Source organism: Salvelinus fontinalis, chromosome 2, assembly GCF_029448725.1.
Source record: "Salvelinus fontinalis isolate EN_2023a chromosome 2, ASM2944872v1, whole genome shotgun sequence".
In the NCBI taxonomy this organism is placed as follows: Eukaryota; Metazoa; Chordata; class Actinopteri; order Salmoniformes; family Salmonidae; genus Salvelinus; species Salvelinus fontinalis.
This window is the reverse complement of record NC_074666.1, coordinates 95,729,488-95,744,410: the sequence shown is the minus strand read 5'-3', so window position 1 is coordinate 95,744,410 and position 14,923 is coordinate 95,729,488.

The window sequence follows — 14,923 nt, the reverse complement described above, 5'->3', positions numbered from 1 at the left end:
AATTTAACGTCACCAATAGTGTGGTTAGTATGAGCATCCTATATACTACATTCTCAATTTAACGTCACCAATAGTACAGTTAGTATGAGCATCCTATATACTACATACTCAATTTAACGTCACCAATAGTACAGTTAGTATGAGCATCCTATATACTACATACTCAATTTAACGTCACCAATAGTACAGTTAGTATGAGCATCCTATATACTACATACTCAATTTAACGTCACCAATAGTACAGTTAGTATGAGCATCCTATATACTACATACTCAATTTAACGTCACCAATAGTGTGGTTAGTATGAGCATCCTATATACTACATACTCAATTTAACGTCACCAATAGTACAGTTAGTATGAGCATCCTATATACTACATACTCAATTTAACGTCACCAATAGTGTGGTTAGTATGAGCATCCTATATACTACATACTCAATTTAACATCACCAATAGTGTGGTTAGTATGAGCATCCTATATACTACATACTCAATTTAACGTCACCAATAGTACAGTTAGTATGAGCATCCTATAAACTACATACTCAATTTAACATCACCAATAGTATGGTTAGTATGAGCATCCTATATACTACATACTCAATTTAACGTCACCAATAGTACAGTTAGTATGAGCATCCTATATACTACATACTCAATTTAACATCACCAATAGTGTGGTTAGTATGAGCATCCTATATACTACATACTCAATTTAACATCACCAATAGTGTGGTTAGTATGAGCATCCTATATACTACATACTCAATTTAACATCACCAATAGTGTGGTTAGTATGAGCATCCTATATACTACATACTCAATTTAACATCACCAATAGTATGGTTAGTATGAGCATCCTATATACTACATACTCAATTTAACGTCACCAATAGTGTGGTTAGTATGAGCATCCTATATACTACATACTCAATTTAACGTCACCAATAGTGTGGTTAGTATGAGCATCCTATATACTACATACTCAATTTAACGTCACCAATAGTACAGTTAGTATGAGCATCCTATATACTACATACTCAATTTAACATCACCAATAGTACAGTTAGTATGAGCATCCTATATACTACATACTCAATTTAACATCACCAATAGTGTGGTTAGTATGAGCATCCTATATACTACATACTCAATTTAACATCACCAATAGTGTGGTTAGTATGAGCATCCTATATACTACATACTCAATTTAACATCACCAATAGTGAGGTTAGTATGAGCATCCTATATACTACATACTCAATTTAACATCACCAATAGTGTGGTTAGTATGAGCATCCTATATACTACATACTCAATTTAACATCACCAATAGTGTGGTTAGTATGAGCATCCTATATACTACATACTCAATTTAACATCACCAATAGTGTGGTTAGTATGAGCATCCTATATACTACATACTCAATTTAACATCACCAATAGTGTGGTTAGTATGAGCATCCTATATACTACATACTCAATTTAACATCACCAATAGTACAGTTAGTATGAGCATCCTATATACTACATACTCAATTTAACATCACCAATAGTGTGGTTAGTATGAGCATCCTATATACTACATACTCAATTTAACATCACCAATAGTACAGTTAGTATGAGCATCCTATATACTACATACTCAATTTAACGTCACCAATAGTGTGGTTAGTATGAGCATCCTATATACTACATACTCAGTTTAACGTCACCAATAGTACAGTTAGTATGAGCATCCTATATACTACATACTCAATTTAACGTCACCAATAGTACAGTTAGTATGAGCATCCTATATACTACATACTCAATTTAACGTCACCAATAGTGTGGTTAGTATGAGCATCCTACAGTGAGGGAAAAAAGTATTTGATCCCCTGCTGATTTTGTACGTTTGCCCACTGACAAAGAAATGATCAGTCTATAATTTTAATGGTAGGTTTATTTGAACAGTGAGAGACAGAATAACAACAAAAATATCCAGAAAAACGCATGTCAAAAATGTTATAAATTGATTTGCATTTTAATGAGGGAAATAAGTATTTGACCCCCTCTCAATCAGAAAGATTTCTGGCTCCCAGGTGTCTTTCATACAGGTAACGAGCTGAGATTAGGAGCACACTCTTAAAGGGAGTGCTCCTAATCTCAGTTTGTTACCTGTATAAAAGACACCTGTCCACAGAAGCAATCAATCAATCAGATTCCAAACTCTCCACCATGGCCAAGACCAAAGAGCTCTCCAAGGATGTCAGGGACAAGATTGTAGATCTACACAAGGCTGGAATGGGCTACAACACCATTGCCAAGCAGCTTGGTGAGAAGGTGACAACAGTTGGTGCGATTATTCGCAAATGGAAGAAACACAAAAGAACTGTCAAACTCCCTTGGCCTGAGGCTCCATGCAAGATCTCACCTCGTGGAGTTGCAATGATCATGAGAATGGTGAGGAATCAGCCCAGAACTACACAGGAGGATCTTGTCAATGATCTCAAGGCAGCTGGGAGCATAGTCACCAAGAAAACAATTGGTAACACACTACGCCGTGAAGGCCCTACACCCAAACAAGGGCACTGCGTTCATCCACCTCTGGCCTGCTCGCCTCCCTACCACTGAGGAAGTACAGTTCCCGCTCAGCCCAGTCAAAACTGTTCGCTGCTCTGGCACCCCAATGGTGGAACAAACTCCCTCACGACGCCAGGACAGCGGAGTCAATCACCACCTTCCGGAGACACCTGAAACCCCACCTCTTCAAGGAATACCTAGGATAGGATAAAGTAATCCTTCTGACCCCCCCCCCCCCCTTAAAAGATTTAGATGCACTATTGTAAAGTGGTTGTTCCACTGGATGTCATAAGGTGAATGCACCAATTTGTAAGTCGCTCTGGATAAGAGCGTCTGCTAAATGACTTAAATGTAAATGTAAATGTAAGGACTGAAATCCTGCAGCGCCCGCAAGGTCCCCCTGCTCAAGAAAGCACATATACATGCCCGTCTGAAGTTTGCCAATGAACATCTGAATGATTCAGAGGACAACTGGGTGAACGTGTTGTGGTCAGACGAGACCAAAATGGAGTTCTTTGGCATCAACTCAACTTGCCGTGTTTGGAGGAGGAGGAATGCTGCCTATGACCCCAAGAAACCATCCCCACCGTCAAACATGGAGGTGGAAACATTATGCTTTGGGGGTGTTTTTCTGCTAAGGGGACAGGACAACTTCACCGCATCAAAGGGACGATGGACGGGGCCATGTACCGTCAAATCTTGGGTGAAAACCTCCTTCCCTCAGCCAGGGTATTGAAAATGGGTCGTGGATGGGTATTCCAGCATGACAATGACCCAAAACAAGGCAACAAAGGAGTGGCTCAAGAAAAAGCACATTAAGGTCCTGGAGTGGCCTAGCCAGTCTCCAGACCTTAATCCCATAGAAAATCTGTGGAGGGAGCTGAAGGTTCGAGTTGCCAAACGTCAGCCTCGAAACCTTAATGACTTGAAGAAGATCTGCAAAGAGGAGTGGGACAAAATCCCTCCTGAGATGTGTGCAAACCTGGTGGCCAACTACAAGAAGCATCTGACCTCTGTGATTGCCAACAAGGGTTTTACCACCAAGTACTAAGTCATGTTTTGCAGAGGGGTCAAATACTTATTTCCCTCATTAAAATGCAAATCAATTTATAAAATTTTTGACATGCGTTTTTCTGGATTTTTTTGTTGATATTCTGTCTCTCACTGTTCAAATAAACCTACCATTAAAATTACAGACTGATCATTTCAATGTCAGTGGGCAAACGAACAAAATCAGCAGGGGATCAAATACTTTTTTCCCTCACTGTATATACTACATACTCAATTTAACATCACCAATAGCGTGGTTAGTATGAGCATCCTATATACTACATACTCAATTTAACGTCACCAATAGTACAGTTAGTATGAGCATCCTATATACTACATACTCAATTTAACATCACCAATAGTATGGTTAGTATGAGCATCCTATATACTACATACTCAATTTAACGTCACCAATAGTGTGGTTAGTATGAGCATCCTATATACTACATACTCAATTTAACGTCACCAATAGTGTGGTTAGTATGAGCATCCTATATACTACATACTCAATTTAACATCACCAATAGTGAGGTTAGTATGAGCATCCTATATACTACATACTCAATTTAACGTCACCAATAGTGTGGTTAGTATGAGCATCCTATATACTACATACTCAATTTAACGTCACCAATAGTGTGGTTAGTATGAGCATCCTATATACTACATACTCAATTTAACATCACCAATAGTACAGTTAGTATGAGCATCCTATATACTATATACTCAATTTAACGTCACCAATAGTGTGGTTAGTATGAGCATCCTATATACTACATACTCAATTTAACGTCACCAATAGTGTGGTTAGTATGAGCATCCTATATACTACATACTCAATTTAACATCACCAATAGTACAGTTAGTATGAGCATCCTATATACTACATACTCAATTTAACGTCACCAATAGTGTGGTTAGTATGAGCATCCTATATACTACATACTCAATTTAACGTCACCAATAGTACAGTTAGTATGAGCATCCTATATACTACATACTCAATTTAACGTCACCAATAGTACAGTTAGTATGAGCATCCTATATACTACATACTCAATTTAACGTCACCAATAGTGTGGTTAGTATGAGCATCCTATATACTACATACTCAATTTAACATCACCAATAGTACAGTTAGTATGAGCATCCTATATACTACATACTCAATTTAACGTCACCAATAGTGTGGTTAGTATGAGCATCCAATATACTACATACTCAATTTAACGTCACCAATAGTACAGTTAGTATGAGCATCCTATATACTACATACTCAATTTAACGTCACCAATAGTGTGGTTAGTATGAGCATCCTATATACTACATACTCAATTTAACGTCACCAATAGTGTGGTTAGTATGAGCATCCTATATACTACATACTCAATTTAACGTCACCAATAGTGTGGTTAGTATGAGCATCCTATATACTACATACTCAATTTAACGTCACCAATAGTACAGTTAGTATGAGCATCCTATATACTACATACTCAATTTAACGTCACCAATAGTGTGGTTAGTATGAGCATCCTATATACTACATACTCAATTTAACGTCACCAATAGTGTGGTTAGTATGAGCATCCTATATACTACATACTCAATTTAACGTCACCAATAGTGTGGTTAGTATGAGCATCCTATATACTACATTCTCAATTTAACGTCACCAATAGTGTGGTTAGTATGAGCATCCTATATACTACATACTCAATTTAACATCACCAATAGTGTGGTTAGTATGAGCATCCTATATACTACATACTCAATTTAACGTCACCAATAGTGAGGTTAGTATGAGCATCCTATATACTACATACTCAATTTAACGTCACCAATAGTGTGGTTAGTATGAGCATCCTATATACTACATACTCAATTTAACGTCACCAATAGTGTGGTTAGTATGAGCATCCTATATACTACATACTCAATTTAACGTCACCAATAGTACAGTTAGTATGAGCATCCTATATACTACATACTCAATTTAACGTCACCGATAGTGTGGTTAGTATGAGCATCCTATATACTACATACTCAATTTAACGTCACCAATAGTGTGGTTAGTATGAGCATCCTATATACTACATACTCAATTTAACGTCACCAATAGTACAGTTAGTATGAGCATCCTATATACTACATACTCAATTTAACATCACCAATAGTGTGGTTAGTATGAGCATCCTATATACTACATACTCAATTTAACATCACCAATAGTGTGGTTAGTATGAGCATCCTATATACTACATACTCAATTTAACGTCACCAATAGTATGGTTAGTATGAGCATCCTATATACTACATACTCAATTTAACGTCACCAATAGTGTGGTTAGTATGAGCATCCTATATACTACATACTCAATTTAACGTCACCAATAGTGTGGTTAGTATGAGCATCCTATATACTACATACTCAATTTAACGTCACCAATAGTGTGGTTAGTATGAGCATCCTATATACTACATACTCAATTTAACGTCACCAATAGTGTGGTTAGTATGAGCATCCTATATACTACATACTCAATTTAACGTCACCAATAGTGTGGTTAGTATGAGCATCCTATATACTACATACTCAATTTAACGTCACCAATAGTACAGTTAGTATGAGCATCCTATATACTACATACTCAATTTAACATCACCAATAGTGTGGTTAGTATGAGCATCCTATATACTACATACTCAATTTAACGTCACCAATAGTGTGGTTAGTATGAGCATCCTATATACTACATACTCAATTTAACGTCACCAATAGTACAGTTAGTATGAGCATCCTATATACTACATACTCAATTTAACGTCACCAATAGTGTGGTTAGTATGAGCATCCTATATACTACATACTCAATTTAACATCACCAATAGTGTGGTTAGTATGAGCATCCTATATACTACATACTCAATTTAACGTCACCAATAGTGTGGTTAGTATGAGCATCCTATATACTACATACTCAATTTAACATCACCAATAGTACAGTTAGTATGAGCATCCTATATACTACATACTCAATTTAACGTCACCAATAGTGTGGTTAGTATGAGCATCCTATATACTACATACTCAATTTAACGTCACCAATAGTTGTGTTAGTATGAGCATCCTATATACTACATACTCAATTTAACGTCACCAATAGTATGGTTAGTATGAGCATCCTATATACTACATACTCAATTTAACATCACCAATAGTGTGGTTAGTATGAGCATCCTATATACTACATACTCAATTTAACGTCACCAATAGTGTGGTTAGTATGAGCATCCTATATACTACATACTCAATTTAACGTCACCAATAGTACAGTTAGTATGAGCATCCTATATACTACATACTCAATTTAACATCACCAATAGTGTGGTTAGTATGAGCATCCTATATACTACATACTCAATTTAACGTCACCAATAGTGTGGTTAGTATGAGCATCCTATATACTACATACTCAATTTAACATCACCAATAGTGTGGTTAGTATGAGCATCCTATATACTACATACTCAATTTAACATCACCAATAGTGTGGTTAGTATGAGCATCCTATATACTACATACTCAATTTAACGTCACCAATAGTGCGGTTAGTATGAGCATCCTATATACTACATACTCAATTTAACATCACCAATAGTGTGGTTAGTATGAGCATCCTATATACTACATACTCAATTTAACGTCACCAATAGTGTGGTTAGTATGAGCATCCTATATACTACATACTCAATTTAACATCACCAATAGTGTGGTTAGTATGAGCATCCTATATACTACATACTCAATTTAACATCACCAATAGTGTGGTTAGTATGAGCATCCTATATACTACATACTCAATTTAACATCACCAATAGTGTGGTTAGTATGAGCATCCTATATACTACATACTCAATTTAACATCACCAATAGTGTGGTTAGTATGAGCATCCTATATACTACATACTCAATTTAACGTCACCAATAGTGTGGTTAGTATGAGCATCCTATATACTACATACTCAATTTAACATCACCAATAGTGTGGTTAGTATGAGCATCCTATATACTACATACTCAATTTAACGTCACCAATAGTGTGGTTAGTATGAGCATCCTATATACTACATACTCAATTTAACATCACCAATAGTGTGGTTAGTATGAGCATCCTATATACTACATACTCAATTTAACATCACCAATAGTACAGTTAGTATGAGCATCCTATATACTACATACTCAATTTAACGTCACCAATAGTGTGGTTAGTATGAGCATCCTATATACTACATACTCAATTTAACGTCACCAATAGTATGGTTAGTATGAGCATCCTATATACTACATACTCAATTTAACATCACCAATAGTACAGTTAGTATGAGCATCCTATATACTACATACTCAATTTAACATCACCAATAGTACAGTTAGTATGAGCATCCTATATACTACATACTCAATTTAACGTCACCAATAGTGTGGTTAGTATGAGCATCCTATATACTACATACTCAATTTAACATCACCAATAGTACAGTTAGTATGAGCATCCTATATACTACATACTCAATTTAACGTCACCAATAGTGTGGTTAGTATGAGCATCCTATATACTACATACTCAATTTAACATCACCAATAGTGTGGTTAGTATGAGCATCCTATATACTACATACTCAATTTAACATCACCAATAGTGTGGTTAGTATGAGCATCCTATATACTACATACTCAATTTAACATCACCAATAGTATGGTTAGTATGAGCATCCTATATACTACATACTCAATTTAACGTCACCAATAGTGTGGTTAGTATGAGCATCCTATATACTACATACTCAATTTAACGTCACCAATAGTATGGTTAGTATGAGCATCCTATATACTACATACTCAATTTAACGTCACCAATAGTGTGGTTAGTATGAGCATCCTATATACTACATACTCAATTTAACGTCACCAATAGTACAGTTAGTATGAGCATCCTATATACTACATACTCAATTTAACGTCACCAATAGTGTGGTTAGTATGAGCATCCTATATACTACATACTCAATTTAACATCACCAATAGTACAGTTAGTATGAGCATCCTATATACTACATACTCAATTTAACGTCACCAATAGTGTGGTTAGTATGAGCATCCTATATACTACATACTCAATTTAACATCACCAATAGTGTGGTTAGTATGAGCATCCTATATACTACATACTCAATTTAACATCACCAATAGTGAGGTTAGTATGAGCATCCTATATACTACATACTCAATTTAACGTCACCAATAGTGTGGTTAGTATGAGCATCCTATATACTACATACTCAATTTAACATCACCAATAGTGTGGTTAGTATGAGCATCCTATATACTACATACTCAATTTAACATCACCAATAGTGTGGTTAGTATGAGCATCCTATATACTACATACTCAATTTAACATCACCAATAGTGTGGTTAGTATGAGCATCCTATATACTACATACTCAATTTAACGTCACCAATAGTGTGGTTAGTATGAGCATCCTATATACTACATACTCAATTTAACATCACCAATAGTGTGGTTAGTATGAGCATCCTATATACTACATACTCAATTTAACGTCACCAATAGTACGGTTAGTATGAGCATCCTATATACTACATACTCAATTTAACATCACCAATAGTGTGGTTAGTATGAGCATCCTATATACTACATACTCAATTTAACGTCACCAATAGTGTGGTTAGTATGAGCATCCTATATACTACATACTCAATTTAACGTCACCAATAGTGTGGTTAGTATGAGCATCCTATATACTACATACTCAATTTAACGTCACCAATAGTGTGGTTAGTATGAGCATCCTATATACTACATACTCAATTTAACATCACCAATAGTGTGGTTAGTATGAGCATCCTATATACTACATACTCAATTTAACGTCACCAATAGTGTGGTTAGTATGAGCATCCTATATACTACATACTCAATTTAACATCACCAATAGTACAGTTAGTATGAGCATCCTATATACTACATACTCAATTTAACGTCACCAATAGTGTGGTTAGTATGAGCATCCTATATACTACATACTCAATTTAACATCACCAATAGTGTGGTTAGTATGAGCATCCTATATACTACATACTCAATTTAACATCACCAATAGTGTGGTTAGTATGAGCATCCTATATACTACATACTCAATTTAACGTCACCAATAGTGTGGTTAGTATGAGCATCCTATATACTACATACTCAATTTAACGTCACCAATAGTATGGTTAGTATGAGCATCCTATATACTACATACTCAATTTAACGTCACCAATAGTGTGGTTAGTATGAGCATCCTATATACTACATACTCAATTTAACGTCACCAATAGTGTGGTTAGTATGAGCATCCTATATACTACATACTCAATTTAACGTCACCAATAGTGTGGTTAGTATGAGCATCCTATATACTACATACTCAATTTAACATCACCAATAGTGTGGTTAGTATGAGCATCCTATATACTACATACTCAATTTAACGTCACCAATAGTGTGGTTAGTATGAGCATCCTATATACTACATACTCAATTTAACGTCACCAATAGTGTGGTTAGTATGAGCATCCTATATACTACATACTCAATTTAACATCACCAATAGTGAGGTTAGTATGAGCATCCTATATACTACATACTCAATTTAACATCACCAATAGTGTGGTTAGTATGAGCATCCTATATACTACATACTCAATTTAACATCACCAATAGTACAGTTAGTATGAGCATCCTATATACTACATACTCAATTTAACATCACCAATAGTGTGGTTAGTATGAGCATCCTATATACTACATACTCAATTTAACATCACCAATAGTACAGTTAGTATGAGCATCCTATATACTACATACTCAATTTAACGTCACCAATAGTGTGGTTAGTATGAGCATCCTATATACTACATACTCAATTTAACATCACCAATAGTGTGGTTAGTATGAGCATCCTATATACTACATACTCAATTTAACGTCACCAATAGTGTGGTTAGTATGAGCATCCTATATACTACATACTCAATTTAACATCACCAATAGTGTGGTTAGTATGAGCATCCTATATACTACATACTCAATTTAACGTCACCAATAGTGTGGTTAGTATGAGCATCCTATATACTACATACTCAATTTAACATCACCAATAGTGTGGTTAGTATGAGCATCCTATATACTACATACTCAATTTAACATCACCAATAGTGAGGTTAGTATGAGCATCCTATATACTACATACTCAATTTAACATCACCAATAGTGAGGTTAGTATGAGCATCCTATATACTACATACTCAATTTAACATCACCAATAGTACAGTTAGTATGAGCATCCTATATACTACATACTCAATTTAACGTCACCAATAGTGTGGTTAGTATGAGCATCCTATATACTACATACTCAATTTAACATCACCAATAGTGTGGTTAGTATGAGCATCCTATATACTACATACTCAATTTAACATCACCAATAGTACAGTTAGTATGAGCATCCTATATACTACATACTCAATTTAACGTCACCAATAGTGTGGTTAGTATGAGCATCCTATATACTACATACTCAATTTAACATCACCAATAGTGTGGTTAGTATGAGCATCCTATATACTACATACTCAATTTAACGTCACCAATAGTACAGTTAGTATGAGCATCCTATATACTACATACTCAATTTAACGTCACCAATAGTGTGGTTAGTATGAGCATCCTATATACTACATACTCAATTTAACGTCACCAATAGTGTGGTTAGTATGAGCATCCTATATACTACATACTCAATTTAACGTCACCAATAGTACAGTTAGTATGAGCATCCTATATACTACATACTCAATTTAACGTCACCAATAGTGTGGTTAGTATGAGCATCCTATATACTACATACTCAATTTAACATCACCAATAGTACAGTTAGTATGAGCATCCTATATACTACATACTCAATTTAACGTCACCAATAGTGTGGTTAGTATGAGCATCCTATATACTACATACTCAATTTAACATCACCAATAGTACAGTTAGTATGAGCATCCTATATACTACATACTCAATTTAACGTCACCAATAGTGTGGTTAGTATGAGCATCCTATATACTACATACTCAATTTAACGTCACCAATAGTGTGGTTAGTATGAGCATCCTATATACTACATACTCAATTTAACGTCACCAATAGTGTGGTTAGTATGAGCATCCTATATACTACATACTCAATTTAACGTCACCAATAGTACAGTTAGTATGAGCATCCTATATACTACATACTCAATTTAACGTCACCAATAGTGTGGTTAGTATGAGCATCCTATATACTACATACTCAATTTAACATCACCAATAGTACAGTTAGTATGAGCATCCTATATACTACATACTCAATTTAACGTCACCAATAGTGTGGTTAGTATGAGCATCCTATATACTACATACTCAATTTAACATCACCAATAGTGTGGTTAGTATGAGCATCCTATATACTACATACTCAATTTAACATCACCAATAGTGTGGTTAGTATGAGCATCCTATATACTACATACTCAATTTAACATCACCAATAGTGTGGTTAGTATGAGCATCCTATATACTACATACTCAATTTAACATCACCAATAGTGTGGTTAGTATGAGCATCCTATATACTACATACTCAATTTAACATCACCAATAGTACAGTTAGTATGAGCATCCTATATACTACATACTCAATTTAACGTCACCAATAGTGTGGTTAGTATGAGCATCCTATATACTACATACTCAATTTAACATCACCAATAGTACAGTTAGTATGAGCATCCTATATACTACATACTCAATTTAACGTCACCAATAGTGTGGTTAGTATGAGCATCCTATATACTACATACTCAATTTAACATCACCAATAGTGTGGTTAGTATGAGCATCCTATATACTACATACTCAATTTAACATCACCAATAGTGTGGTTAGTATGAGCATCCTATATACTACATACTCAATTTAACATCACCAATAGTGTGGTTAGTATGAGCATCCTATATACTACATACTCAATTTAACATCACCAATAGTGTGGTTAGTATGAGCATCCTATATACTACATACTCAATTTAACATCACCAATAGTACAGTTAGTATGAGCATCCTATATACTACATACTCAATTTAACGTCACCAATAGTGTGGTTAGTATGAGCATCCTATATACTACATACTCAATTTAACATCACCAATAGTACAGTTAGTATGAGCATCCTATATACTACATACTCAATTTAACGTCACCAATAGTGTGGTTAGTATGAGCATCCTATATACTACATACTCAATTTAACGTCACCAATAGTACAGTTAGTATGAGCATCCTATATACTACATACTCAATTTAACGTCACCAATAGTGTGGTTAGTATGAGCATCCTATATACTACATACTCAATTTAACATCACCAATAGTACAGTTAGTATGAGCATCCTATATACTACATACTCAATTTAACGTCACCAATAGTGTGGTTAGTATGAGCATCCTATATACTACATACTCAATTTAACATCACCAATAGTGTGGTTAGTATGAGCATCCTATATACTACATACTCAATTTAACATCACCAATAGTACAGTTAGTATGAGCATCCTATATACTACATACTCAATTTAACGTCACCAATAGTGTGGTTAGTATGAGCATCCTATATACTACATACTCAATTTAACATCACCAATAGTACAGTTAGTATGAGCATCCTATATACTACATACTCAATTTAACGTCACCAATAGTGTGGTTAGTATGAGCATCCTATATACTACATACTCAATTTAACGTCACCAATAGTGTGGTTAGTATGAGCATCCTATATACTACATACTCAATTTAACATCACCAATAGTGTGGTTAGTATGAGCATCCTATATACTACATACTCAATTTAACATCACCAATAGTACAGTTAGTATGAGCATCCTATATACTACATACTCAATTTAACGTCACCAATAGTGTGGTTAGTATGAGCATCCTATATACTACATACTCAATTTAACATCACCAATAGTACAGTTAGTATGAGCATCCTATATACTACATACTCAATTTAACGTCACCAATAGTGTGGTTAGTATGAGCATCCTATATACTACATACTCAATTTAACGTCACCAATAGTGTGGTTAGTATGAGCATCCTATATACTACATACTCAATTTAACATCACCAATAGTGTGGTTAGTATGAGCATCCTATATACTACATACTCAATTTAACATCACCAATAGTGTGGTTAGTATGAGCATCCTATATACTACATACTCAATTTAACGTCACCAATAGTGTGGTTAGTATGAGCATCCTATATACTACATACTCAATTTAACATCACCAATAGTATGGTTAGTATGAGCATCCTATATACTACATACTCAATTTAACATCACCAATAGTGTGGTTAGTATGAGCATCCTATATACTACATACTCAATTTAACATCACCAATAGTGTGGTTAGTATGAGCATCCTATATACTACATACTCAATTTAACATCACCAATAGTGAGGTTAGTATGAGCATCCTATATACTACATACTCAATTTAACGTCACCAATAGTGTGGTTAGTATGAGCATCCTATATACTACATACTCAATTTAACATCACCAATAGTGTGGTTAGTATGAGCATCCTATATACTACATACTCAATTTAACATCACCAATAGTACAGTTAGTATGAGCATCCTATATACTACATACTCAATTTAACATCACCAATAGTACAGTTAGTATGAGCATCCTATATACTACATACTCAATTTAACGTCACCAATAGTGTGGTTAGTATGAGCATCCTATATACTACATACTCAATTTAACATCACCAATAGTACAGTTAGTATGAGCATCCTATATACTACATACTCAATTTAACATCACCAATAGTGTGGTTAGTATGAGCATCCTATATACTACATACTCAATTTAACGTCACCAATAGTGTGGTTAGTATGAGCATCCTATATACTACATACTCAATTTAACGTCACCAATAGTGTGGTTAGTATGAGCATCCTATATACTACATACTCAATTTAACGTCACCAATAGTGTGGTTAGTATGAGCATCCTATATACTACATACTCAATTTAACATCACCAATAGTGTGGTTAGTATGAGCATCCTATATACTACATACTCAATTTAACATCACCAAT